Source organism: Dermochelys coriacea, chromosome 3 (genome assembly GCF_009764565.3).
Source record: "Dermochelys coriacea isolate rDerCor1 chromosome 3, rDerCor1.pri.v4, whole genome shotgun sequence".
Taxonomy (NCBI): Eukaryota; Metazoa; Chordata; order Testudines; family Dermochelyidae; genus Dermochelys; species Dermochelys coriacea.
Genome location: NC_050070.1, coordinates 20,230,072 through 20,257,383, shown reverse-complemented (window position 1 = coordinate 20,257,383; position 27,312 = coordinate 20,230,072). Strand labels below are relative to the sequence as shown.

General features: G+C 38.3%; 1 long non-coding RNA gene across 1 annotated transcript in view; it reads left to right on the top strand.

The window, feature by feature from the left end:
* The window catches only part of LOC119853772, a 104,865-nt gene extending 78,535 nt beyond the window's left edge, over window positions 1–26,330 (top strand). Inside the window, exons 2-3 of the long non-coding RNA XR_005292210.2 lie at window positions 22,996–23,206; window positions 26,024–26,330. This is a non-coding gene — a long non-coding RNA (uncharacterized LOC119853772). The remainder of the gene's footprint in view (window positions 1–22,995; window positions 23,207–26,023) is intronic.
* Window positions 26,331–27,312: the final 982 nt, after the last annotated feature.

Genomic DNA, 27,312 nt, shown 5'->3' with positions numbered 1-27,312 from the left:
ACCAAGTGAAACAAAAATGTTGATGATTAGATTTTGTTACGCCAAAGAGCCAGTTATTTGAAAAACCCAAGCTACTTTATAAAGGCTGATTACATACATTGATCGATGATTGGCTTCAGAATAATTTTCTTTCCCTGGATGAGAAAAAATGATGATATTGACCCTGATTATTCAATCAAAATGGTAATGCAACATAAAGCATGGTTGCCTGTAGACTCAACAAGCCAGGAGAGAATCTAAATTATGCATAGATTGCCTCTAATGTTGCTTATGAATAAAATTGATTGACATTACTCCATCCCCAGCTCCCCTCCCAGTGCACAAGCATATACATGGTCTTGTCTTATTACAGCCAAACAAGGAATTTTGATTTCAGAAATTATTTTTACTTTATTTCACTGGAATGATAATTATATCTATTCTTTATTTGATGTTAATATGCCATTTAATGTACAAAGGACAGGCAGATTAAATGTAATATATGATTGGAATGCTGCAGCTCCTACACTTAATAAAAATAAAATTGATTATTCAAAATATACCTGTTGAGTTTTCCATATTATGCAGATAACTGCACAAGTTACTTTAGACTTTGAGTGTGCTCCTTTGCACCATCACCTTCTCTGCCTCCATAACTGCTGCTCCTACCTAAAGACAAGTTAGCATATGGGAAAACCCATCCATCAAGAAGCAGAAGTTGTCAACTCTTCAGTGAGGAATAAAAGACAGCCCTGTAAATAGGACAAGAAGCAAAATGGAGGAGTTAGAAAATATATTGGAATGTAGCACAGTTACCATATTCACTAACCATTAACCAATGACCAAAATTTAGCTTTGATGGATGACTGAGGGATATATTAATCATTGTCAGTAACCATAGCTGATATTACTGCTTTCTGCATTCCAGTGAAATACATGTATCCTGGACTTAATGAGTTACTCTTTTACCTTAACAGCCAAGTGCTCCAGGAAAGGGTAAAATCAAATTGGTGGGTATTATGGGGAAGCTTGCATGGTGCATGCTATCCTCGTGCTCAGGATGAAGGGAGAATTTCAGTCCGAGGTTGTTGATCTGGCCCTTTTAACTACCACTAAATTTACTTTTAGAGGATTCAATAAGCAAAGATAAAAGATGTTCTGGTCATTCCAACTTTTGTACTCCCTGCTGGCTGACTGATAGGTGATAACCAGAATAAGTAGGTAGGTGAATTCCAATAGGCCATTCAGCTAACAGGAGCAGAGAGAAGGCCACCACATAAAAGCAGCTTGAAATGAAAAAGAGATAAAAACAGATCTATTAGGGCAAAATGCTTTAACTGTCAGTATCTATTAACTAGAACCAGTTGAAATGTTCCTGCCAGAATAGTTTTCCATCACAAAATTCTGATATGTCAAAATCAAAATGTTTTCTGGGAATATATTAATTTAATTGATTTTTTTAATAGGAATGTTACAGAAATGAAATATTTTGATGTCATTTCATTTTAACATTTAAATTTTAGAATGTAATTTATAATATGAAATTAAAGTTGAAACAAAGTTGGAAGGAAACTTTCAACCTTATCAAAACAAACCATTCTGATCATATTTGAAATGCAATGATTAGACAAAGTCAAAATCCAATTTTGTTTTGCTGGAAAAACTGAGATTTCAGCTTTCTGTTCTGATTCAGAATGGAAATTCCATTTTCCATCCACCTCTGCTATAATATGAACCTATTGATGCTAAAACATGTTAGTTCGGGTGATAAAAACCATGGACCCTCTAGTGCCAATAGATTATAAGGCTGAATTAGACTGGGTTTAATTAAAGTACAAGCAATCATTGACGAATTAGAATACTATTTCACAGAGCTTTTCAGGTCAAGGAACTAACTCAGTGTCACAAGGTGGAACAGATTATTGAGAAAAAGTGGTTAATGCATATTTAAAGGGACCATTCAAGATGACATGGCCTGTTAACACCCCTCTAGTCATAGTGAGGAAAAGAAGCTGGGGTTTGTGTTGTGTTGTTATTGGGTTTTATATATATATATATATATATATATATATATATATATTGCAATAAACCATAAATCCAGTCTCTCTATTCAGTTCATGATTTTTAGCGTCTAGCAAAATTATGAATTTAAGCTCTCGGGTTGTTGTGAAAATGTTGTGCAGGTTTCCTTTGAGGATGAGGACTGATCAGTCAGATATAGTGATTGCTTTGTGAAAAGTGAAGGAGTACCGGTGGCACCTTAGAGACTAACAAATTTATTAGAGCATAAGCTTTCATGAGCTACAGCTCACTTCATCGGATGCATTTGGTGGAAAAAACAGAGGAGAGATTTATATACACACACACACAGAGAACATGAAACACGGCTGCTACTCTGAAATTCGTGAAAAGTGTTCACCCAAGGTTGATATGGTGTTTTTATCTTTTATCATTTTCTTGTGTGAGTTAATTTGAGAGCATAGTGATTTGTCTGGTTTCACCCACATAAATTGCTACTGGAGCAGTTAGTGGACGGGATGACAACCACAGGTTGTTGTGATAGGCATGTGTAGGATCCATGGATTCTGAAAGGTGTGCTGTGGTGATGTTGATCATTGTAGCAGGAGATATGTCTGTAGGTTTTGCATCTATTGTTCTGGCAGGGTCTGGTGTTTCTTTGAGTTGGTTTGTCCTGATCTGCTGCTGAGGAGGTTGGAGAGATTGGGGGGTTGTTTGAAGGCCAGAAGTGGGGAGTCAGGAAAGATTTCTTTCCAGATATGTTACCAACTGAGTATGGGTTGTAATTGTTTGAAGATACCCCGTAGGGTATGCAGTTGGAGGGTTTTTTTCTGTATGGAAGCAGGTTCTCTCAGAGTATTTGGGTGGCCCATTCTATGATTGGATCTACTTGTCTGGTGGAGTGGCCTTGTCTCGTGAAGACAGTTTTGAGTCCATTAAGGTGTATATACCAGACTATCTCCTTCAAGCATATTATGTGGTTTCTGAATGCCCGTATGTAGCTAACAGATTTCTTGGTGTATTTGGCATGGCTACTGGATCTATGAAGGTAGATGTGGTGATCTGTGGGTCTCTTGTATATTGTTGTCTGTAATGGTCCATTGCTGAAGCTAATCGTGGTGTCCAGGAAGTTGATGTTGGTGTGGGATTGTTCCCGAAAGAGTTTAATGGATGGGTGGTGGCTTCTGAAGTTGTGATGGAAATCTATGAGGGAGTTTGTCGTCTGTCGAGAGGATGAAAATATCAGTGTATCTCAAGTATATCATTGATTTTTGTGGTGCATTTAAGAAGTAGGTTGCATCATGGAACAGGCCACCCAAATACCACAAGAGACTCTGAATTAGTTTCCCAACCTGAAGAAGAGCTTGTAATCTTGAAAGCTGGTCTCTGTTACCCAACAGAAGTTGGTACAATAAAAGATATTACTCTCGCCCACCTTATCTCTCTAATATCCTGCAACTGATACAGCTACAACAACACCGTGTTAGTACTTGTTAGGAGATAGTAATACCTTTAGTTCTTTCTTTCTGTGTATTTGATTCGTTTATGTATATTAACTATTCTTTGAATCTTTATCTTCAACAAAGAGTATGTCTGAAGTCTAAGGCCCAGAACACTGGTCTTGACCAATATGTAACCCTATTCAGGAAGCAGCAAAGCGTCTATAAAGTGCCACAGGACTCTTTGCCGCTTTCACAGATCCAAACTAACATGGCTACCCCTCTCATACCTATTCAAGAATTTATTCATTATACTGTATTTAATAACTCTAGGGTGCCTTCATGTCTATAACATTCTAGATATTCTTGGAAACCATCTCCTTAACATATTTATAAAATGCTAGCATAAGCATATATAGACTAGGGAAACTAATATGAGATTATTGTTATAGCAGATGTTCTCTGTGGGGGAAATCAATATGGAAGAATGATTGTGGGGTAAGAAAGTCCCACTGAGAAATATTAACTTGAAGAATTGCTCCTCCTTTCAGTTGTAAATAACCATGCCTTTTCACATAAATCAGATAAAATGAGACTGTATAGAAATGACATCACAACATATGTTTCTGGGAGAATATTTTTGGCAATTGGGTTTCCTTTGTCTGAAACCCTATATAAAGATAGTGCTATGAAAACTTAGGTTGGGGGAATGAAAACTGCGCATCCCTTCCAGATGACACATGTCCGGCTCTTAGTCTGACAACAAAGGGTGGTAATGTATCTGTTTATTTCTGTATTCTGTATAGTGCTGTACTAATCTCTGATTAATAATCTTAGATTAAAAAGTTCAATTGAGCCTGTTATTTTGACAATCTTGAGTCATTAACTCAGACATGCAACAACTGCATAATACTATTTCACTTCAGCCTCGTCCAAAATACACAGTGATGGAGATGAGATAGAATATCTACACTACCCAGAATGTCAATTGTAAATGAGATGAAGCAAATCTTTTGTTGGGTTTTTCAGGAAGGAATCTAAGGAAATTAAGTACCCAAATGCCATTGAAATTCAATGGGAATTGGGTGACATCTTTGACAATCCCAGGCTTAGTTATTAATAAACAAGGGTTTAACTTTGATTCTTGTTAAATTCTGCATCCACTTTAAAATTTTGACTTAGAAATAAATAAAATTAATAACATGTATAATAGGGCTTTCATAAAGTTAGATTAATAAAATCTCTCTCTAACATTCACCTAAAACACTTTTTATTCCAAGCAGTAATTGTATTTTTGCATTTCTGCTTCCCCTTATTATTTTATGTATTAAGTTCTAGTATAGTAGCATTTGAAAGCACCAATCAGGGATTAGGGCTCCATTGTACTAGACATGCAAGTAACTGACACCATATGATGAGCTCTTTTGTAATCCTTGTCCTTGATTTTCTTGTTGAATGGTAACCGAAATCTTGAAAAACTGGCCATAATTACGGGCACTAAGCACATCTGAAAATCTAGCATAACATTGTAGAATGTTTTTTGACCAAAATAATTTGCTGACATTGACACAAATTCATGAAATGTTTCAATTGACTCAAATCTGATTTTTTTTTAAGAAAAAAAAATTACAGTAGTTGAAATTTCACTCTGCTCAATTGACAACTAACTATACATGGGAACAGTAGTGTGAGTGGTGGTGCTCCCTGGGAATTACAGGCTCTGCATAAGTGCACCCCACAGTGAACAATCCAAGTGAACTATGGTGGCCATTGCCAATCTACATAGATGTACCCTGCAGGGTCCATTTCAGATAAGGCAAACAAACTGATCCACACAATCCTGTTAAATTGTCATTTTAAGTGAAGAAATGGTGTGTTATGATTTACCAGAACAATCATATACTTCAGCTCAGTTAATGACAAGATAATAGAAACACTTTGGTTTGTACCCTTCAGCTTTTGTGTTTGTTTTTAGTTTTTACGCAATCTAAATCATATACAGTTTGATGCTTCAGGCAGCATGGCTGATGTGGTACATCATGTAACATCACATGAGGCTGTTCACAATGTCTAGTCTCACATCAAAGGGCACAGTGCATTGTATTAGGAGGCAAAGATATTGCATGGCAAATTATATATTTTTATCTCTGTATATATATAGATAAAAAAAGTTTCAGAAATAGACTGATGCTTTTTATTGAAAGAACAGCTGTTGACAAGAACAATTTTTTTCCCTCTAATGACAGCAAACTGATGATTCAGAGAAAAAAACAAACAAAAGCAGAAGCTATTCTTACTATTTTTGTGCTGGATGACAACCAAGTGGTAGGAGTCCAGTACATCTTTCATTTTCTGCAAGGAGCACATGGAATGGAAATAAATTAGTGTAGTCAAAAGTAGCATACGCTGGTTTAAATCATTGATGAAAATGAATGGTTACATGAGGAGCATCATATGGTAATTTTGTAAAAGCAATACCAATGAAATGGAACATGATCTAAGTAGTTTAAAAAAAGGGTCCCAGACATTTTCTCCTTTTGTTGTTGTTTTTTCCCCCATGTTAAATGAATTTCTTTACAAAGGAATGTGGATTTACCTGTCTGGCTTGATGAAAGGCCCAGGACCATGAAAGTGCATTTACATATCAGGTAAACAAAGCAATCAAGCTAACAAGTGGTGGAGAAACAGCTTAGTGAGCACACTGAGGGACAGAGTCTGCAATACCAAGATGTCTTCCTAGCCCTTGAAGTAAAGAAAATGGAGTTTGGGAAAAATGAGGGGAGCAGAAAGACAATTTAGTTATCCATCACTTAGGGAATGAAGAGGACAATACCCTCTTTTGATTCTGTGACTATTGGATTCTCCTACCAGAAAGAACTTTTTGGGCAAAGATATAACTTACAAAAAAATCATTTTAGGAGCTAGAAATCATGTTATTTTTGTTTGTAATCAGACCAGTCTCTCCCTCTCTCTCTCTCTCTCTTGCTTAGTATCACTTAAATCTCTGATATTTATTCTTAGTTTTACTATAAACCATCTCAGTTCTGCTATTCTGAGGTCAAGAGTGAGATCCCAGCTGACCTAACAGACTGGTGTGTGTACTGTCTCTTTGGAGGCAGTAAATTTCATATTTTCTGTGAGTGTGAAGTGAGACAGGCTGTGTACTGCAGAGAGATGTCTCTGGAGAACTTGGGAACTGATGTCACTGACTCTTGTCTGCAAGACAATGCTAAGACTGGCAGAGTCTTGAGGAGTTTGCTGGTGAGGAAGACAGATTGGTATAGCCAGGAACTGACGCATAATTTAAGCCCTGAGAAAAACGCTCCTTTGCTGAGGCAGAGGGGTAACACAGTGGCTTATAGTTATGGGTGTCCTTAGGAGAGCGTCATAGTGACCTCATTGTCAGAGTAACCTCATAGTAACGAACCCTCCCTAAAAATGGACAGCATCACAAACTCTCTCAGGGGAATACAACCATAGAAGCAATGGATAAGTTCAGGGTGCAGCATCAGAACTTTATAGATTCAGTACAAGAAGCAAAAAGGAGATATTTTCAAAGATGATGGATGCCTTGGAGAAAGCTATGACTGGAAGTAATCCCACAGTGGAAACTGTGCATACCACAAAGGAAAATTCCAGTTGCACTATGTAATTCAATATGCATATGTAATTCAATATGGAAGTCAGCAGAGCAGGGATATTATGGTATCCGGAGAGCCCAGTACAGCCTGGGTAAGGACGGTGGTGGTGGTGGTGGTGGTAAAGACGCCATCAGGAAAAGTATGCATTTGAATAGACCTAAAGCCACAGGACTGAGGACTGCCCACAATTGATGACATCTTGCCAGAAATTTCCAAAGCCAGAATCTTTATGGTCTGCGACATGAGGAACAGGGTTTGGCACATAAGCCTAGATAAGAATCCAGCATGCTGACAATGTTTGCATGACCATTTGGTCGCTACAGATGGTTATGCATGCTGATGGGCATAAGGCCAGCACCAGAAGTGTTCAGAGAAGACTTACACAATCACTGGAAGGACTGTCTGGAATGAAAATAATTGCAGTTGATATTCTCATTGTAGATGAAGGGAGCAATGAGACAGAAGCTAAATGAGACAGTGACAGAAAACTGTAAGCTTTTCTACAGAGATACAGGGACAAGAACATAACACAACATCCAAAATAAGGCAACTCAGATACAGTGAGGTGACATATATTGGAAATTTGCTTGGGATTGAAAACAGATCCCAACAAGATCAAGGCAGTTAGAGACACGACAGCTCTAGTGGACGTGAAAGGGGTAGAGTGCTTCATAGGAATGATAAATATTCTATCCAAGTTCTATTCATTCCTGGCTGCGGTAGCAAAACCCACATGTCAACACATAAGGCAGGATGTTGAGTGGGACTGGACAGATCCCCAACAGCAAGCATTTGACCCATTAAAACAAATGATAATGGATGCACCTATCCTGAAGTACTACCAGCCAGGAGAGTCACTGACCCTTCATGTGGTGTTTCAAATGAAGAATCAGGTGAAGCTCTTTTGCAGAAGCAGCTGGTCACTTATGTCAGCAAAGTCCAGTCAGAAACTGAACTGGAGTACCTCCAAATAGAAAAGAGGTTATGGTTGTGGTATTGGGAGTGAAGTGATTCCATCAATACATTTATGATCATCCCATAATAGTGCAATTAGACCACAAACCCCTGTAGACAATCATAGCAAAGCCCCTTCTCGGCGCCAAAGAGATGGCAGCATGTGTTTATGTATCTCCAGAGCTACCAGGTAGAGATTAGATATTTTGTCCAGGACAATTACTGGTGTATGTATGTATTTGTGCATGGGGGGAAGGAGATTGGGATGTAGTGCAGCACATTAATGGATTCAGTCTCCAAGTTTCAACAGTGAAGCTGATGGGAAGAGTGGTACTAGCAGGGTGGCCAGAAGACAAAAGTCGAGTAGCAGGAGGAGCAGAACCATTTCCAAATCGAAGATGAGCTGAGTGTGCAGGATGGAATCGCATTCCGAGGACAGAGAGCTGTTGTCCCCACCTTATTATGTAAGGATGTCATACAAAAAAACACGACGTACATCTGGGCATTGACAGCTGTCTTAGATGGACTACAGAGTGTGTTTACTGGCTGGGAATGAACACACAACTCTACTCCTTGATAAAAGGTTGTGACACCTGCCAGTCATGTGATTACCACCAGCAGAAAGAGATTCTTACTACATGAGCTGCCCACCTGACGATGGGAAAAGTTGGGATTGGATTTATTTACCTTCAAGGGAAAGCAGTATTTGATTACAGTGGACTACTATTCAAATTTTTAGGAAGTCGAAGCCCTGCCTGATACAAGAATAAATCAGTGCTTGGCAAACTCAGAGACAACTTTACAAGTATGGCATTCCAGAGACGGTATTCACTGACAATGGACCCCAGTTTGCCTAGGAAGAATTAAAATAATCTGCATAAAAATGGGAGTTTGACCACCGCAGCGCACCTCCTCGCCACCATATCCCTAGAGTAATGGTGAGGTGGAATCCGCTGTGAACAAGGCAAAGGGACTTTTACACAAGGCTGGTTCTTCTAGCTCAGACCCCTTGTTAGCATTTTTGGCACATAGGAATACCCCGCCTCCAGTTCAGTGAAGGGTGGAAGCAACTCAGCCACATGGACAGAGCAGTCCACAGAGGTTAATAAAGTTTCACTCATTCAGCTTAAACTGTATTTACTTATTCGCTTTGTGAATAAAACAAGATTTTCAAGGGAGTTACAGAAGGTGGAGTTCTCTTGCCCAGCTCAGCAGCCTCTTACTAGACAGAAGGCAAAAGCGGAGAGATGGGAAAGGAGAAATAAGATGGTGAAGGAAAATGACACATGCAGGAGTCAGGGGTGACCTCAGGAATTCAAGTCTCTCATTCCAGGTGTTGTTCAGGAGCTAGCTGATGTTGGTGGAGGTGGTGGTGTCATCTGGTTCCCACTCTCTCTCCTTGTCTAGCCAGTATGCCTTTCAGGATGATGAAGGCCCAGTGGTCAGATGGTTAGGGTGTGAGCCATGATGCTAAAGCTTGTTCGTTCAAGTACCTGTTCCACTTGTTCCCATTCAGTTACCCCGAGATAAACAATGCCCAAGAAGGGGTAACAATCTCACCCCATTAAAATCAAAACAATTTTCAGTGATTAGAATTATGTACATTTTTTCTCATTTATAAAATCTTTCAGCTCATTGTTATGCCAACCCCTTAGGTTACCGTGGGAGCCTTGATCTCTTATCAGAGTTCTCTTAATTCAAAGAATGCAGTTTCTATTAATTTGTCTCTAACTTTTGCTCACATGTCACAGGCTGAGGTAGATTTTTACTACCTTGGGCTCTGTGGGGGCTTGTCTTTAGCTTGAGTTAGAACACTCAAGTTGATCCACTCGAGCTAGCCCAGGCCAGCTGGCATGGGAGAAGACTGAGAGTTACCATGTTGCAAAACAACAGGAGCTGCACAGTGGGATTGGATTAGCAGCCCAGAGTAATGAGATTAGCATATGATGAGTTGTAACTTGAGTTGCTGCATCTCCACTGCATTACTAGCTGCAGCAGTGGAAGCAAGTCAGCTTCTTTTCCTGCCCCTCATCTCCAATAGGTTAATAGCTGCAGTTTAATGCACCACCTAACTTCATCCAGAGATTTGTGTGTGAACAGTAGTCAGGTTAGGAGCAAAACTCAAGTTATAACTGAAGCTAACAATGAGGTGAAGACAAGTCCTGAGAGTTCAGTCCTCTATTCAAAGTGCATGTGAGGAGGGAGGATTACAGTCATGTTCTGAAGAATTTACAATCTGAAAGACAAAGTTCAGACAAAATGCACAATAGAAGGCCCACATAAAGTTAATTTAGTTTTTATTTATGATCTTAGGGCTTGTGACAGCATGACTACAAAATGGGGTGGTATCTGTAGGTATTGCAGATTAAATGAGGGTCTAGCAAGAAGTTGAATGAAGACAGCATATGTATCCCTTGCAATAGGGTAGGGAGGTCATTCCAAGAAGCAGGGGAAGAAGAACAAAGGGAGCAGTAAGGCTGGGGGTTTTGGCAGACCAAAGGCAAAATGCAATGTAATGGAGGAAGATGGGGAGGAGGGGAATCGGGCCTGAGGTAATTCAAAGCCTTGAAGGTGAAAACTAAAATCTCAGACTTGATTTGTTAGGAGACGGGGAGCTAAAGGTGGGATTTGACAAGGGCAATACCATGATGCATCTCAGAAATTGGATTAGGGCTGTTAGGTCCTGGATGGACCCATGGGGAGCAGGATGTGAAAGAGGTAGTCCATAGAGAACGAGATTGCAGAAGTCAAATTGGGAGATAACCAAGGCATGGTTAATCGGACAATCAGGGTCCAGATGCCCCAAGGGCAGAACGGGGGCTCTGAACACCACAGAATAAGCAGTTGGATCAACTGATTGTATTCAATGTTATTGTGAATCAAAATATATAGAGTAAAGACTTTTATGAAGCATTGTGATGTTCTAAATATACTCATCATTGTGAAATATGTGCACAGACTACGGCTATGAATTTGTGTATTGTGTATATATAGAAAACTGCTCATACTCTGTATGGTGCAGCTTCATCACTGCCACACAACAGGATGGTAGGTAGTCAGGCAGGGAGGGGCTTTCCCCAACCAGATGAGACTAGCTCCAAGCACTAGCATGTACAACATGGTAAAAGACAAATGATGAGCCATTAGTGTTAATAGAGAGACACTGAGACGTATATGTTAGAATTTTCCCACTCTGAATAACCATGTCACCATGGCAGCAAAGTGGGGGAGGGGAAAAATCTTTTTAAGAGGAGGCTTGAAACGGAAGTTTTCATCTAGAAACTGAGCAGCCGCCTCCAAGTGGGAAGCCATCTGTGAAATGCTGGATCCCCCTTCAGATAGGGGATATGCTAGGAAACTACTCAAAGGAAATAGGTAGCTTGTATGAGAGAAGAGATTTTCACAACTATAGAAGTATGTGCATCTATGTGTTTATTTTCTGTGTAATTTGTATGTGTTTGCTTCCTTTAGTATTTCTTCTTCGATTTGTGGCTTTTTTATAAATAACGTTGTTGCTTTTTAATTTTTAAAACAAGCAGGTCCCTGGTGTGCAAACTATGTGGAGTGTTTCAGAGTAGCAGCCGTGTTAGTCTGTATTCGCAAAAAGAAAAGGAGTACTTGTGGCACCTTAGAGACTAACAAATTTATTAGAGCATAAGCTTTCGATGAAGTGAGCTGTAGCTCACGAAAGCTTATGCTCTAATAAATTTGTTAGTCTCTAAGGTGCCACAAGTACTCCTTTTCTTTATGTGGAGTGTGTGTCCCAAAGTGAGCTGGTGTCAGGGTGGTTGGTGTCACACCTTCTGGGGTGATGAAGCAGAGGGGAAACTTCAGTGTCTGGTAGTTAAGAACTTGTGTGGATGGGATTTGGGGGAATTCAGCACTGAAAGGGCTGTTGGTGTCACCCTGCAAGAGTAACTAGGCTGGTGGAAGTCATGGTGAGACCATATGCTTGTGAGTGGGCTGTTGGTATCAAGGCTCTGAATCAAAGCTGCAGAGTATAAAGGCACCCAAGTTTACAGGGAAGGCAATGACAGAACCTCTTATTGTTCAGGGTGATCCTCAAAGCGTCATAGTTAGCTAACAGGACAGTGAAAAAGATGTTACTGTACAGTACGTTTTTGTGCACACATACATGCTATATATAATGTGTTAATAGATTAGGTCCCAGTAGAAGACACGCAAGAATGCTCAACATGTAGCATAGTTCCTGGGTTTCGTAGGACCAATAAAACTTCTTGTGCATAGCAACTGACTTCTTATACAGAGCTCTTACCTAAAGAGGCGAATAGTGTAGAGAAAAAAGCAAGATGACTTGTTGACAGCCTGGGTATGTGAGAAGGAGAGAGGGGACATGAATGACATCAGGTTTTCAAGCCTGGGTCATATTCTGGCTTTCTTTATACCCCCTGGGGTCTCACTGTCTCTAGATGGGAGCTGCACAACTTTGTCTTAAACCAGCACATGGTTTATAGTTTGCTCATCCAAATGAAGTTGAATTTAAGTTTCAGCTTGTCAGATTATGTTACAGAGGACATCCAAGATTCTATTAAATTCTTATTAGTTGTCTAGAATCTAATGATCTCTATAGAGAGAGATTGCTTAATAAGACCCCTCAATGTATATATTGTCTGTCAGGAGACTGGGAGGTAATTTGACTGATCGCTCTGCCCAGGAGTTCAATTTTTAAATCACCCAGATGTATAGAAGAAAAACTTCTTGAACATCAACTGGAGTAGCATTTTTCTAGTTATGTTATTTATGTACTTTTAGTAATTACACTCCATTTATTGGGTCATGAGAACTGACATTTAGCTTTGAAGTGAAATAAATAATAATGAATTCACCTCCAATAGTTATCAGCTTACCGTGACCTTGTAAAATTACAGTGCTATTTATTGTTTTTGGTTTATGGCCTTATCCAATAGATTTGTAGCTCAACTTACACATTGCTCTTTAATATTGTATATGTTATCTTTTTGCTTTACAGAGACCATTATTGTGTGACCAAAGTGGGCCATTCACAGTCTAGCCCAGTGTGTCACAGTTATCTATTTGTGAAATGGAGAGCAAAACTTGAAGCTACACACAAGATTTGCAGTGAAAACTGAAAACACACAAATCTCCTCTTGTTTGGTTTCTTTAGATTAGGAACCGAGCAAAGCTTACTGGGTGCAAACCCACATGCTTTTGCCACCTAAAACTGTATCTCTGTTTAAAAGTGTACTATAGTATTTCACCTATTGTAAATCAGTTGGACTAGATAAAATATCCTATATACTTGTAAACTGATTTGTCAACCTAGCAGAAAACTATCCTGTTCCTGGAATCCAAGCCTATATGATTATTTAGAAAAAATGAGAGCATTCATATTATTGAGATACATCTGATAAAAATATTGTAGTCAGAGTTTATTGGCCTATATTCACTAATCACTAAAGTGGATATTAGACATATATGGTGGGTGAGGTAGTATTTTTTTTTATTGGACCAGTTTCTGTTGATGAATATGCAAGCTTTTAAACTTACACAGAGCTTTTCTTCAGGTCAAAAACAGAGCTCTATCTAACCTCAAAAGCTTGTCTGTTTCACCAGCAGAGGTTGGTCCAAAAAAAGATATTACTTCACCCACCTTTTGTCTCTACTATCCTGGGACCAACGTGACTACAACAATACTGCAAACTAAATAAAATAGTATCTTGTCTTTGGGAATGGGCAAAATTTAGGGACAGACTCAATTTCTTACTTTAATGTACCTATTTCTACACAAGCATCTTTATCTCTTTAGATGGTCCAAAGAGGCATCATCTGGATCTAGATCAATTTAGCTTTGGATTCACTGTCTGAGGTTAAATCTTTGTAAAGGCTTGATTTTGGGGTTAAATTCAGTGGCATCAAAGTCCGTCACAAAAAGATGAAATATAAGATTTTGTGAGATTGAATTATGGAAATCTCACAACATTGCCTGTTTTTATGTGATTTTGGCCATTTCCAAACCTGAACCAGGTAATTCCAGACCCCTTCTGGAATATGCTTGTAACTAGAAGTGTCGAGGTTGGGTTTTATTTGGTGATCTGTCTCCATATGCCACTCACAATCTAAAGGGGTTCAGATATGAGGTTCTGATTTAAGCTCATCTCTTTTCATTGCCTCTTTCACTTAGAAACACTAGTGTCTCAATGCTCTGCAAGACAGAGTGGCTCCAAACATCTCACTGAAATATGTTAAGATGATGGTCACAAATGGAATGTAAACAGTGATGTGCATTATTACAGATTTCACTTGTAACAAATGCTATAGTTAACTTTAGCTTGAGACATCCCTTATAATCCACTGTTTTCATGTGCTTGTAATTTTCTGAGATTCCCCCCACCCCATTTTATCTGAATTATCCCATGCTTAGTCTCCTCCTGAAAGGGTTATTTTTTAACTTCAAGGAAAATCCATTTAACTTATTATTTAAGTATGTGAAGAAAAGAGAGAGAAAAACACTCCAACATAAACCCTTCTAGAGAATCTACACTGTGACATTGACATAACTCCAAAATGACTGAATTAAGAAGTTGAGGCTGTCCTTTTGGCTCATTCTTTTAAAAGGCCAATTGGAGGCCTGTTTGCGAAAACAAAATATTGTTATACAATAGTGGAGTTATAAGTTTATAAGTGACTGAACAAATAATTTGCAAACTAATAACATGAAATAAACAATATGGGGCAGATTCTCAGCTAGAATAATGGAGCTACGCCAATTTAAATGATCAATTTAGCTAGCCTTGTGACTAAAGTTATGATACTAATTGCAGGTCTATAAATAATATAAATACATAATATAAAACATAGATTAGTTATACTGATGTGATTTTTGTGCTGCAGTTTCACTGTGGAGTTCCATAGTGAGATCCCATCTTGCTCCAATTGAAATCAACAGGCATGTTGATATTTTGACATTCAATGGGATCAGGGTCAGGACTGCTGTGTTTTTGTTTTTGTGTAAGTGTTACTGTGTAAATACCCAGAGTACTCAGATAGGTAATTAAGGCTGGAATCTTGCAACTTGTTGAGCACAGAGAGACCCAGTGCCTGCTCAAATGCAATAAGTTACAGAGTCAGGATTTAAACCACTCTTCCAAGTTAAATACTTATCTTCTGTTTCATGTGCAACCTGTGATTCTTGCCTCACCCTGTTGCATAGATGCAATAGAGAACATAATTTGGCTTCACATTTGTGGAATGAACTCCCTCAAGAACTGAAGGCCATCACAAATTTCACCACTTTTCACCACAACTGCAAGGCACATTTCTTTGACCTTCACTTCTGTAATGTAAACACACAGCATCAGATATAGTCATATTAAACAAAACACGAAACCAAAAAAGACTCACACTACCAAACAAAGGGCATGTCTACACTTATCTCCGGAGTGATTGGTCCGGCAGAGGTCAATTTATCGTGTCTAGTACTCCACTGGAGCGAGATACAGTGGAGTTGATGGTGGAGTGAAGACACCGCGGTAAGTAGCTCTAAGTACGTCAACTTCAGCTATGCTATTTTCATAGCTGAAGTTGCGTAATTTAGAACAACTTACCTCTCCCCCCGCCAGTGTAGACCAGACCCAAGACACTCTACTGCACACACTTCTCCCTCTGTGGACAGAATGAGAGAACAAACACGACAGCTGTGTAGTCATGTTGCTAAATTAGTTACTGGAAAGCGTTCAAATACTGTGGTGATCGTGGAATAAGAACCTAAATAGAATAGAACAGAACAAAACTTAGCTTGATTCAGCATGACAAAATTGTACACAACCACTTGCAGAAGGAGAGATTTGTTCTTGTTTTATTGGGGTGAGTAAAATATTATTATTTGTTTCATTGCCATTAATGATTATAGCGAAAGTTGAGTAAGTAGGTTTTTTCAAGTCTGTTTTAACATTGACTTCATTTTTAAACAATCAAAAGTCAGAAAATTTAAAAGTGTTCATTTTATCATAGTAATCTAAACTCAGCCTCAATGCACCATTCCAAATTTTGTGCACAATTATTCTTCTGCATCCCCCAATAAAATAAGAAGGACAGAATTGGATGTCTTAGATTATCTTTGATTACTAGTTATGTTTTTATACATACCTACTTTAATGGACCGATTCCGCTGTTTTAAACTCCCATGCAACCTCTGATTCTTGCTTCACGCTGTTTCTTGGGTGCAATAGAGAACATAATTTGGCTTCATATTTACAACTCCCATTGAAGTAAGTTATAGTTTTCATTATATCTGATGGCAGAACTGGAAGTATAGGATATTTATGCTTTTAAATATATATCTTAATGGGACTAGTTTTGCACATACATAAATATAATATGCTTCCATGGAAGTTGCACACCTACATTGGAATAGAAAACAGAGCTTAGCTGAGGAAAGTCTCCTCGTGTGGTCCTGCTCTTGCCTGCAGGCTATGGTGCTGTGAGAGAAGCCATATGCTTTGGATCAAGTAAGTCAGTTAGCAGATTGCCAGTCTAGAGTAAGTATGAGTTGTGCCTCTCTGTTTTAGGGAGCAGCCTGCTTTGTCTTTTCTGATTTTTTGCATTCTTGTGTGTTGTTCTAAATTCTAAGAAATAAAGTAATGTTATGCTGCAAACGTCCAGCAAGAGTATTTCATGTTTTTATCTAACTTATGTGTTTGTATGACATGAAATATAAGTCACCTGTCCTGTGCAATGGTAGATCCCAGTCTAGCCTTTGGTGTCTCTGTGTGTGTGCTTTCACAAAGTAAATTTCCTTCTTACTCTGATGCATTTATCTGTATTCTTCAGCCCCAGCCAGGAAGTCTAAAACCATCTACCAATCAGGCTTTGTGTGAAGCACCATTGATTTCATGACCTTTAACTCCACTCATGCGGACCCCCTATGAAGTCAATGGGCTCTCCACAGAGCAGCTTTCAGGACTGGGGTTCAAGACAACATTTGTTACACTGCTGTCCAAATTACATTCCTGAGTTAACGAAAATGTCCTTGCAACAAATATTTCATTAAGAATTGATGATAATTCTCCATTGGAACAAAGCTCTTACAAAATGTTTAAGAGGATTTAAGGGTAAATGTGATAAGGAGCCCAACAGATGACTGTCAAAATTTATGGTTCAATTGCCTCTTGGAAAGTATCCTGTCAGATTCTAATGTTCTCTCTCACATTATCCGTTACATTGTCTAGTCATACACTGCTGGCAAAGAAAGTGTCACCTTCCCCACTTAAAAACATCATGTCCTCTCTAGTCTTTCAAAGAACAGATCTAGTGCCATTCTTCAGAAGCTCTTGCTATTTCCCCAAACTCCTTGAATCATTTATCTTCTACCAGACTAAGCTTTTTGATTTTTAGCCACTAAGATAAAAAGACTGAACATGTTAGCAACAGAGGGGGTTATTTTTGTATTATTAACAGTGGCAGTAATATTATTTTTCTGTGGGATTTCATTGAAAATGTCTTACTTTTGAAATAGATATCATCTGAAGTACCTTGCCATGATAACTATCAAAAAAGACATACCAATAATTAATAATACAGACCCAAAATAAAATTGGTGCTTCATCATGCTAGGGACTGCAGAAACACACAGTGAGATACAGTCCCTGCTCCAGAGAATTTATAGTCTGCAAAAAGACAGACAAAGGATGGGGGAAAGGAAGCCCCATTGTCCTCATTTTAAAAATGGGGAACTGAGACACAGAGAAATTGACCTTTTACTAAGATTATTATTTTTACATATAAAAGGTGCACTTTGAAAAATATATAACACAAGCCCAGATAACTCAATAGCATCAGAGACAGTATTAATGTGTACACATATGATATGCAAAATTCTGGATCTTGAGTATGAGGACACCATTATGGTTGTGGTAATGGACTTTAAGGGGTGAATTTTCAAATGATTAATAATTATTTTTGAAATTCACATTTTATTATTAGTTATTGTTACTATTTATTTTGATACTTCATTAGATGCTTTTGTTGCTTCAGAGGACTGATGAGGACACACTGATCTTTTCTTTGGGAAGATCAGAAAGATTAGGTAAGTGGGAGGGTGTGAGAGTGGGGGAAGATTTCCAAAGGGAGTCAAAAGTTGTGAACAAGTGGTTTGGACTGCAGGTGTTGGAGTCAATTTGAATGGAAAGGTAGTGTTGATTAGCAAATAATATGGTAAAACTGAAGGATGCAAGAATACATTCATATTGGAAGGAGCAGGGAAGAATGAAAGGCACATAAGGTAGAGGAGAGACGGGGTTAGAAATGGGAATTAAAAAACAAAAAAGCATAAATTTAAGGTAAGTGTTGTTTATTTAAGGCAGATTGCTGTGACAGGGTAGAGAGGAAAGAGGCATTGTCCTGAAGGGAAGAGAGGAGCACATCAGTACTTTTAAAAAAATAATATTTCTCTAAAAATAAAGCAGGGCTAAGAGCTAATCAAATATTTCAAGAATCCTGGCAAAGATTTGGTTCTGCGGATCATACCTTGACACTCATAGATCTCAAAGAGCTTTACAAAGGAGGTCAGTATCATTATCCCAATTTGACAGATGGGGAAAGTGAGACATGGAATGATGAAGTGACTTGCCAAAGATCAGCGGTAGAGCCAGGAGTAGAACCCAAGTTTCTGAGTTCCAGTACGGTGCTCTAGCTGATTGTCCACACTGTCTCTCATCTGCATAAAAGTTTTGAGATTTATTTTCATTAGATTGGTTCCCAAATCCTTAATAAAAGTAATGATATGGGTGTTGCGTATATTTTAATCTTTATCTTGTAGCATGAAGGACGCTGGATAGTGTGTATTTTTATCACTGTCATCTGCTTGATAATTTGCATTTGTGTGTGATTCTCACCTTGCTCTATATTGAATGACCGACAAAGACCTAATGCTGTGATATAATATAAAAGTCCCTTTTTAACTCAAGTGATAGAGACCTGTGCTTCTGGAGAGGAAGTCCTTGATTCTACCCTACTGTTGCCTGGGAAATCTGTGCAGACAGTCACTGTGAACAGTGAAATTTATACATCCAATTCATTGTTATTTGTTTAATAATTTTTAGCCTAAAATGTAGTCTAAAATGTATTGATTTTTTCCAGAGGAGGTTACAAGAAAGAAGTAGTTTTCAGAAGCTGCAAGTGAATTCAAGCAAGCATTTTAAAAGCAATTCAGTATTAGACCCAAAACAAATGAAATGCTTCTAGTGCTAGTTCACTTTTGTTCCTGCAAAGTTCCCACTCCTTGAGAATTCTAAACAACCTGGAATTATGTAGTTATCTATGCAGGATGCCTAAAAGATGGAATTGTACTGGTCCCCAAACTGATTGTAATAAAGACATAAATCAAAAGTGTTTCATCCTGCTTAAACAGCAGTGATTTCAGTCTTACTGAATTTTTCTGACTGATGTGGTTTTCCAAGGAAAGCTCAAGGTCAAGAAGAGACATTTAAGTAATTAGCAGATTGCAAGGTGATATCATATTCCACCAACCTGCACCATTCAAGAAGGAACAGTGCTCTCCATGTTAAATGGACAACCAAAGTTGCTTATATTTCTTCTGAATTGAATCTGAAAAGAATGGCACACATCAAAGAGTGTATATCTGATAATCAAATGACCAGGTTGGGTGCCTTCTCATTCAGAGGTCTGTAGATGCCTATATCTGCAGGCTGTTAAGAAGATAGTTAGAATCCTGATTCTTGAATATAGCATGCTGAAAAAGTGCTATATGCAAGTGTTGGAGAGCATGGGTCAAAGTTTGATGCTGCATGTGACTTCTGGCATATTAACATGTCCAGGGAAAAAAAATGACTGTGTTTTTAAAAATGAATAGCACTCTGACAAGTTAGACTTAAACCTATCCAAATCTAAATCAGTCAGCCCTGCTAAAATCTTCAAATACTTAAGAGGCAGCTGCTAGCCTAAGGTGTTAAAAGTGCTGTGAGGATTGAAAAGTTACTTTACATTTTGCTCACATAACAGTTTTGTCCTTGTGTTAAGAATAAGTAAGTGATTTTGCTGCCCTTGTGTCTTTTACTTAACCTCTATTAGCACTGCATATAGTACAATATTAATGTGTTAAATAAACATTACTCCTTTGAAAAACAAATTAGATCTCAAATAGTATGTAAAGAGCTGGCTGAGCTCTTCCTTCCTGATCATATTCAGTACAGATGTCTCCTTTTTCTGAGTAGCATTTGCTGATTTTCATTTCCTTATTTGTAAGTATTCATCAAACAGATGGACCAATAATTTTCAGATCCCTGGACTGTTTGTAATGTGTTTGCTTCCTCTATTCACTATTTGTGGTGTGATTAAGTCATATGATATTGTTTCTGCTTCCTGCTTCAAATATTTTTAAAACTGGATGTTTGTTAAATAACAAATAATGTGTGTTGTATGTATGTGGTTTTTAGAGCTAAGTGAAGTTGATTTTTTTCTTGCTGAAATGAAAAACCAAAAAACAATTGTTTAGGTCAAACAAAATGTTTTGAATGCCAATTCAAAATGAGATTCCTGAAATGGATTGTTTTGAAAATGTCAAAACACCGTGTTTTGACATTTCAAAAATTTTTTACTGAAAAAAATGCATTTTGGTTCATTATTTTTCTCCAAAACAGAATCATCCAACTCTAGTAGTTATTAACATCAAAATGTCTGAAATTATTGGAAATGTTTTCTAGGATACCCAACAGCTATCCATATGCTAATGAAGAATATAACTGCATGGATCATAGCAAACCAACCTTGATGCAATTTTTTATGAAAGGTTCTTTTTAAACTATTCAGCCAGCTTTAAGTATGAGGAACCATAAATGGACTGCAGAGCTAAGCAGAGTTGGGGATGAGAGACAACATTCAAATCTGGGACCAAACTTCTCCAAATTTTTGAAGTGAATTGATCCAGGGCATCACTTCAAACCCAATTACCCATGCTGCAACCTGGCAAGTGTATCCTAATTAATGAGCATAATGTCATGCCTGCAAATTATGAAAATCAGGAAATCATATGCATGGATATGATGTCACACTTGAGAAATGACTGCAAACCAATCAATGCCCCATAGTCTCATTTTAGCTTATTTAAAATGCACCATTTATTTTTCATAATTTCTGCATGTATTTATTTTTCATTTATGATAGCACCCGTTATGTGCTTTCCAAACACTCAAGAAAAGACACTTCCTGCTCTGAGAGCCCACAGTCTAGGGCAGACAGACAAGTAAGTATATTAGGTAAAGATGAACAACAATAAGTAACTTACATATAAGTCAGCTCCATGCACTGTAGACAGCACAGCAGAAGTGGTTCCTTCTAGTGGGACTTAAATGGGCAGAATCTCAAAGCACTTGCTTGTGTGGTTTATGTTGTCATCAGATGACTTGCCCTGTAATTCACAGTTGCTTGTTAATTATCCTCTATATAATCATGTTTGAGGGGGCGAGTAAATCAGGGAGTCTATTATGGGCTCAGCTATGTGGGTAATCACTCTGGGCCAGATTTTCAAAGGTATTTAGGCACTTAAAGATGCAGATAGATATCTGTAAAAAGAAAAGGAGTACTTGTGGCACCTTAGAAACTAACAAATTTATTTGAGCATAAGCTTTCTTGAGCTACAGCTCACTTTATCGGATGAATTCCGATGAAGTGAGCTGTAGCTCACGAAAGCTTATGCTCAAATAAATTTGTTCGCCTCTAAGGTGCCACAAGTACTCATTTTCTTTTTGCGAATACAGACTAACACGGCTGCTACTCTGAAAACTATAGATATCTGTGCGATTTTCAAAAGTACCTGGGCATATTGCTTCCATGGAGGGGAATTAGGCACCTAGGCAGTTTTGAAAGTCCCACTAGGTGTTTACTTGCATCTCTAGGTCCCTAAATACCTTTATAAATCTGAGTCTTTGTGCCCAATCTGCTCTCACTGACTTCAGTGTTGCAAGAGCAGGCCCTCTCTGCCTCAGTTTTCCAATCAATAAAATTGGGAGAGTACTATTAACCTGCTTTGGAAATATTACACAAGGTTTGATTAATATTGTTAAAGTGCTTTGAGTTCTTCACATGGACGTCACTAGAAAAGTGCAGAGCATTACCATATGCAGCAAATACGATATTCCTTTGAAAGTCAGTGGTATAAACAATATTAAATATTGAAATGCATTTAGTATTGTTTTGTAAAGAATAAATTAACTTGAATCATACTTTAAAAAAAAATTAAAAGACCGTACTGTCTACAGAAATTCTAAGGCGAGGCAAAGAACTATTCTGCAATCAAATATAGTTAGGGAGAGATATCTTATTTGCATTTCTGACCACTTCTTTTCATGAGTTTCATGTTTGAAGGAAAGTGAATCTATCAGGATTAGAATCTAATTATAAACTCAATTTAAATGGTCTCTCTCTTTCAGTTCACCCAGTTTTTACTGAATTTTAGAATACAAGAATCATGTGTGAAAAAGGGTAAAAATGGATAATTATACATACAATTATTTTAAAAAATATAGTAACAATAGCAGTGATAACATGAAAAGTACCCTGATGCTATTTTATAGTAAGTGTCAGAGGATTAAAATCAATGACAAAAACAAGTCTATTTAACATTATAGATAATTATGAAGAGGTACTGTAATTTAAGTTTGTTTTAAGTAAGTTATATTCATAAAGTTAAATCCAACTATAATAAAAGACAAATTAGAGATGAAGGACCCTTTTTGAGGCACTTTTTAAGTTGATATTGGTTTTGTGTAGGTTTTTTTTGAAAGTTGAACATATAATTAAAAATTTGTTGTTACTTTTCAGTTTGCTGGGTAAGATGTTATGGGCCAGATTCTCTGCTCTACTCTGTCCTCTTTGTGTCACTGTAGATGTGCAGAGGGGATGAAATTTGGCTCTTTGTTCCCTTTATTGAGATTTGCATATAATCTAGTGATCAGTGTGTTTTACAGGTTGCCCATCTCCAGAGGATATGGATATAGTACAGCCCTCGCTAGACAGCTACACTTATGTGATGGCCACCAGCTTGGATTAGAAGGCAGGGAGGAGGCATGACCAGAGTAAACACATACTGCTTATTCTCAACTGGTGGATGGTGCTTTGTGGACCATTACTCCCAGACTGGCTTAATGTGCACCATGAGGAGGCCAGGCAGAGAATCAGGTAAGTATAATTGGTTCCTTGACAACCCCCCCCCCATTTCTGCAAAGTGTGAACTCAGTACAGCAGAAAATCTGGCACTGTGCCCAGTGAAAAATATATAGGACTCCTACAAACACAAAGCAGTATATCAGAGCATGAGGAATCCCACAGTTTTCAGTTGTAGGAAGGGGAATTCATTTATAAAGTGGCTGGGGGGCGGGGAAGAGTATAAAGTTGCAAAGTATATAAATCCTGCAATATATATGCAGAATGGAAAAAATAAATTGAAGATAAAACTATAATCAAGGATTCCAGGATGCAGTTGCAAACCAATAACTAGGTGTTATATGGATATATCAAAGGAGTCTATCTTTGACCAAAATTAGGTATCAAGTTCAAAGAAAGAACAAAATCAATGAAAGATCTAGAAATATCAGCAATGAACATGACAATGTATGAATACAAAGGGATGCAAATATAATAAAGTGCAATAACAACTTGTTAAGTAAGGCATAAGGGACATAGGGGTAAGTAAATGCACATTCAAAATACTTTTCAATAGGTAACAAAATGACATTTAAAGTATGACACAGACATAAAGTATAACGCAGTATGTCACACAGACATAAAATAGAAGCCAAAGCTGCCTGGTCAGCTTAAAGCATGGGAGAATAATTTAAGCAACTCAATCTCCCCCAGATATGCAGTGGCTATTCTGCACAACCAGTGCATGTTTGGATTTACAGTGATTTTATGGGGGCATGACTCAGCCCAGGGAAGTGGAATAAAAGACTGGCACTCTATGGGTGTGTCTACACTGCAATCAGGGGAGTAATTGCTGCATGTGTAGACATACCTGAGTTGGCTTTAATCTAGCTCAGGGGTTCTCAAACTGGGGGTCGGGATCCCTCTGGAAGTCGTGAGGTTATTACTGGGGGGTCACGAGCTGTCAGCTTCCATCCCAAATCCTGCTTTGCTCCAGCATTTATAATGGTGTTTAATATATAAAAAAAGTGTTTGTATTGTATAAGGGGGGTCACACTCAGAGGCTTGCTATGAGAAAGGGATCGCCAGTACGAAACTTTGAGAATTACTGATCTAGCTAGCTCGCATACCACTAGCAGTAAAGCTGCAGGAGCATGGACTTCAGCATGTCCAAGAGTCCTGGGAGAGCTTATACAGCCCATGCTTGAACCTGTGCTGCTAAAACACTGACAGACCCCGGTCGTCGGCAGGTTGGATCAAACCTGAGACCTCTGGAGCTTAGTGCATGGGCCTCTACCACATGAGCTAAAAGCCAACTGGCTGTTAGCTAAGGCTGTAGAGCAAACTCATTCATCTCTCTTTCTCTCTAAGTGGTCTCAGTGCCACTAGATGGGACAGAGCACCCCACCCAGGAGGTATATGGGTTACACAGCTTCACTGCTATCAGTACCTGAGCTAGCTAGATTAAAGATAGCCCACATATGTGTACACATGCTGCAATCTCACACCCAATTGCAGTGTAGACCTACTCTAAGTAGCATTATTGTCCTGCCTGCCATGGAAGTTCCTTAATAAATTCCTATGGAAGTAGTTGACAGCACAGTCAGCATTAATTGAAGAAGGGCCAACTGAAGTATTAATCCAAAGAAAGATCTAAGGATGGGGCTGGCTTTGTGTTGGGGATATGTAGTCCTCACCTTATCACTACTGTCTGTATTCCAATATAGGAGAATTAATCCCTCAAGCTGTAAACTTTCATCACATCAGGAAACACTCACTGTTTCTGTTCAAGAAATACAACTTTTGATTCTGCTCTTTATGCCCAAAACACAGTGTCATTTAAATGCTGAAAAATATTGATGAGTTAAGGCCTGACACTTATCCATAGATTGGGGATCCAAGTATATTGGTTACCTGCAACCGAAACAGTGAACACTGAATCCCAAATACTTTTTATTTACTCAGAGGTGGGTCATTTTTTTCAAAACAATATTAAACCCAATAAATTGGAGATGTTCAAGACTGACTTCACAGCTGCAGTTGGCTAGTGTTAATACCTAACACTTGGAAGAGTTTGAATTTTGTACGTCTCCCCTAATCCCTCACCGACCCAGGTTTTACTTTTCCAATAGTGCATTGTTCTTCATGAGAGCAAGCAAAACAACTTTCCATAAACCTATTTCAGTTTTCAGCTTCTCTTGTGTGAGTTACTTACAGTTGTAAATTTTCCTAGATTAACTCAAAGGTTCCCTCCAGCCTGTAGAAGTCAAGGGTCAAAGGCAGTCACTTACAGTTGGTCCTCCACACCAGCTATAGTGGCAAGAAATGTTTTAAGTTCCCAACACAGTTCAGCAAAATAATGCCCCCCCAAAGAAATACATTTAGTGAGGGGTTTGCTCAACTGATCCAAATGATCACCTAACAGTATCTCAACAAGGCAGAATGCCTAGTTAGACAGAGATGTAAGTATGTTGGTTCAACAAATGGACGTCAGCAGAATAGAACTCCCAACACACATTGAAAACTGTGACCCAGGAATTTTTTTGTGCCAATTAACAGAGATCATAGGGGAGCATAACATTTTATAGGGCTCCCTGGGGCAAGTATGCACAACAATTTACCAAAGACTGGTAGGTCAGGTCTTTACCTTTGATTATCATAATCATTGTGAAATATATGTATGGATAATATTTAAGAAGTTATGTATCTATACTGGAAATTGTATGCTTAAAGACTTGAAATTAAAGGCAGATCCCCAGGAAGTGAAATGTCTGACAGGTTTTGTTCAGGCAGGGGAAAGTAGATGCTTATATCCTGGTCTGGTCATTGTGTATCTCTATTTGCATATTCTAGATTGTGAAATCAATAAGAGAATGCTATATCTACAGGAAGGGACACATTGCAGGAGGGTGTCCAATTTATGAATAAAGATCAAAGGAGTGTTTTGATATATTTGGGATTGGAAGGAGCCTGACAGTATCCTTTACTTAGGGGGCAAGCTGGCGATGTATTTTGTCTCATGAAAAAAAGATCACAGCCACATCTGGCTGAAAAATGCCAGAAGGACTTTGGGGTGAGCTTCGCTTCACTAAACATAAAAATATCTAGTAAAATAGTCTAGGTTCTAGAATGCATGTTATGATTTTATTGTATATGTAACATTTGCTGCAAATATTTCTACTTGCTATCATTTGAATTTCTCCTCTTTGTTAAATGTTTGCTGGTTTTCGTAATAAACGTATCTAAGTGTTGTGTGTTAAATGGAGCAGTGATATGAGGTGATGCTGGTAAGATGACATTTACTGTTTCTTTGGGAGCAGTGAATCTGTCAAAACTGGGAGTGCCAGTGGAACAAGGACTGGACACCTCAAGGAGATGCTCAGGTGGCTCAGGGGGTGGAATGTGCCTATCACTAACCTGCAGAGAGACAGTAGAGACTGCAGAGGTTGAGAGGGGAGTGCTTGTTTTACCCATGACTGGTGGTATCAGGGAGCTGACCCACTGACAGGCACAGGCAAGGTTTCCTCATGCTAAGGGCAGCTAGTAGCAGGTGCCTCACATACTCCAAAGAAGTATCACACAAAGTCTCACAAGCAGCCACCCATAATACACCATGTGCATGTGCTGCTGCCTATCTAATCAGATTATATTTAACTTTTCTAGTTGCTCAAGGTCTTTCCAAGTTTTCAGTGTCATTTTCATGATATTGAGAATATAGATTATCATTCATTTAAATTTTACAGTCCTTCCCTGAAGCAGAACATTTTTACATTAAAGATTGAGTATAACCAGTTGCTTAGCTAATACACCTGGGGATGCTTTGGCCTAAAGTTTATTTTTTCTTTAATAACTTAACACAACTGAGACTTGAAACTATTTAGAGGAGGAGGAGAATATTAGAGAGACACATACTATCTTTGAATCTAAAACATACATCTAATCCAATCCAGGGGGATTGAGTGAAATATATTGCCCTAGATGTCTAAAAGTTCTTTTGAAACTTTTGAGGTGTTAGCCACCATGCTCAACTGCATTCTTAATGTTTCCTGGTCAAAATAACTTTAATAGCAGGTTCCCATGCTTTTCCAGCCTCCACATTCTAAGCATTGGTTATTTTATGCCATCATCTTTAATTAAAATAG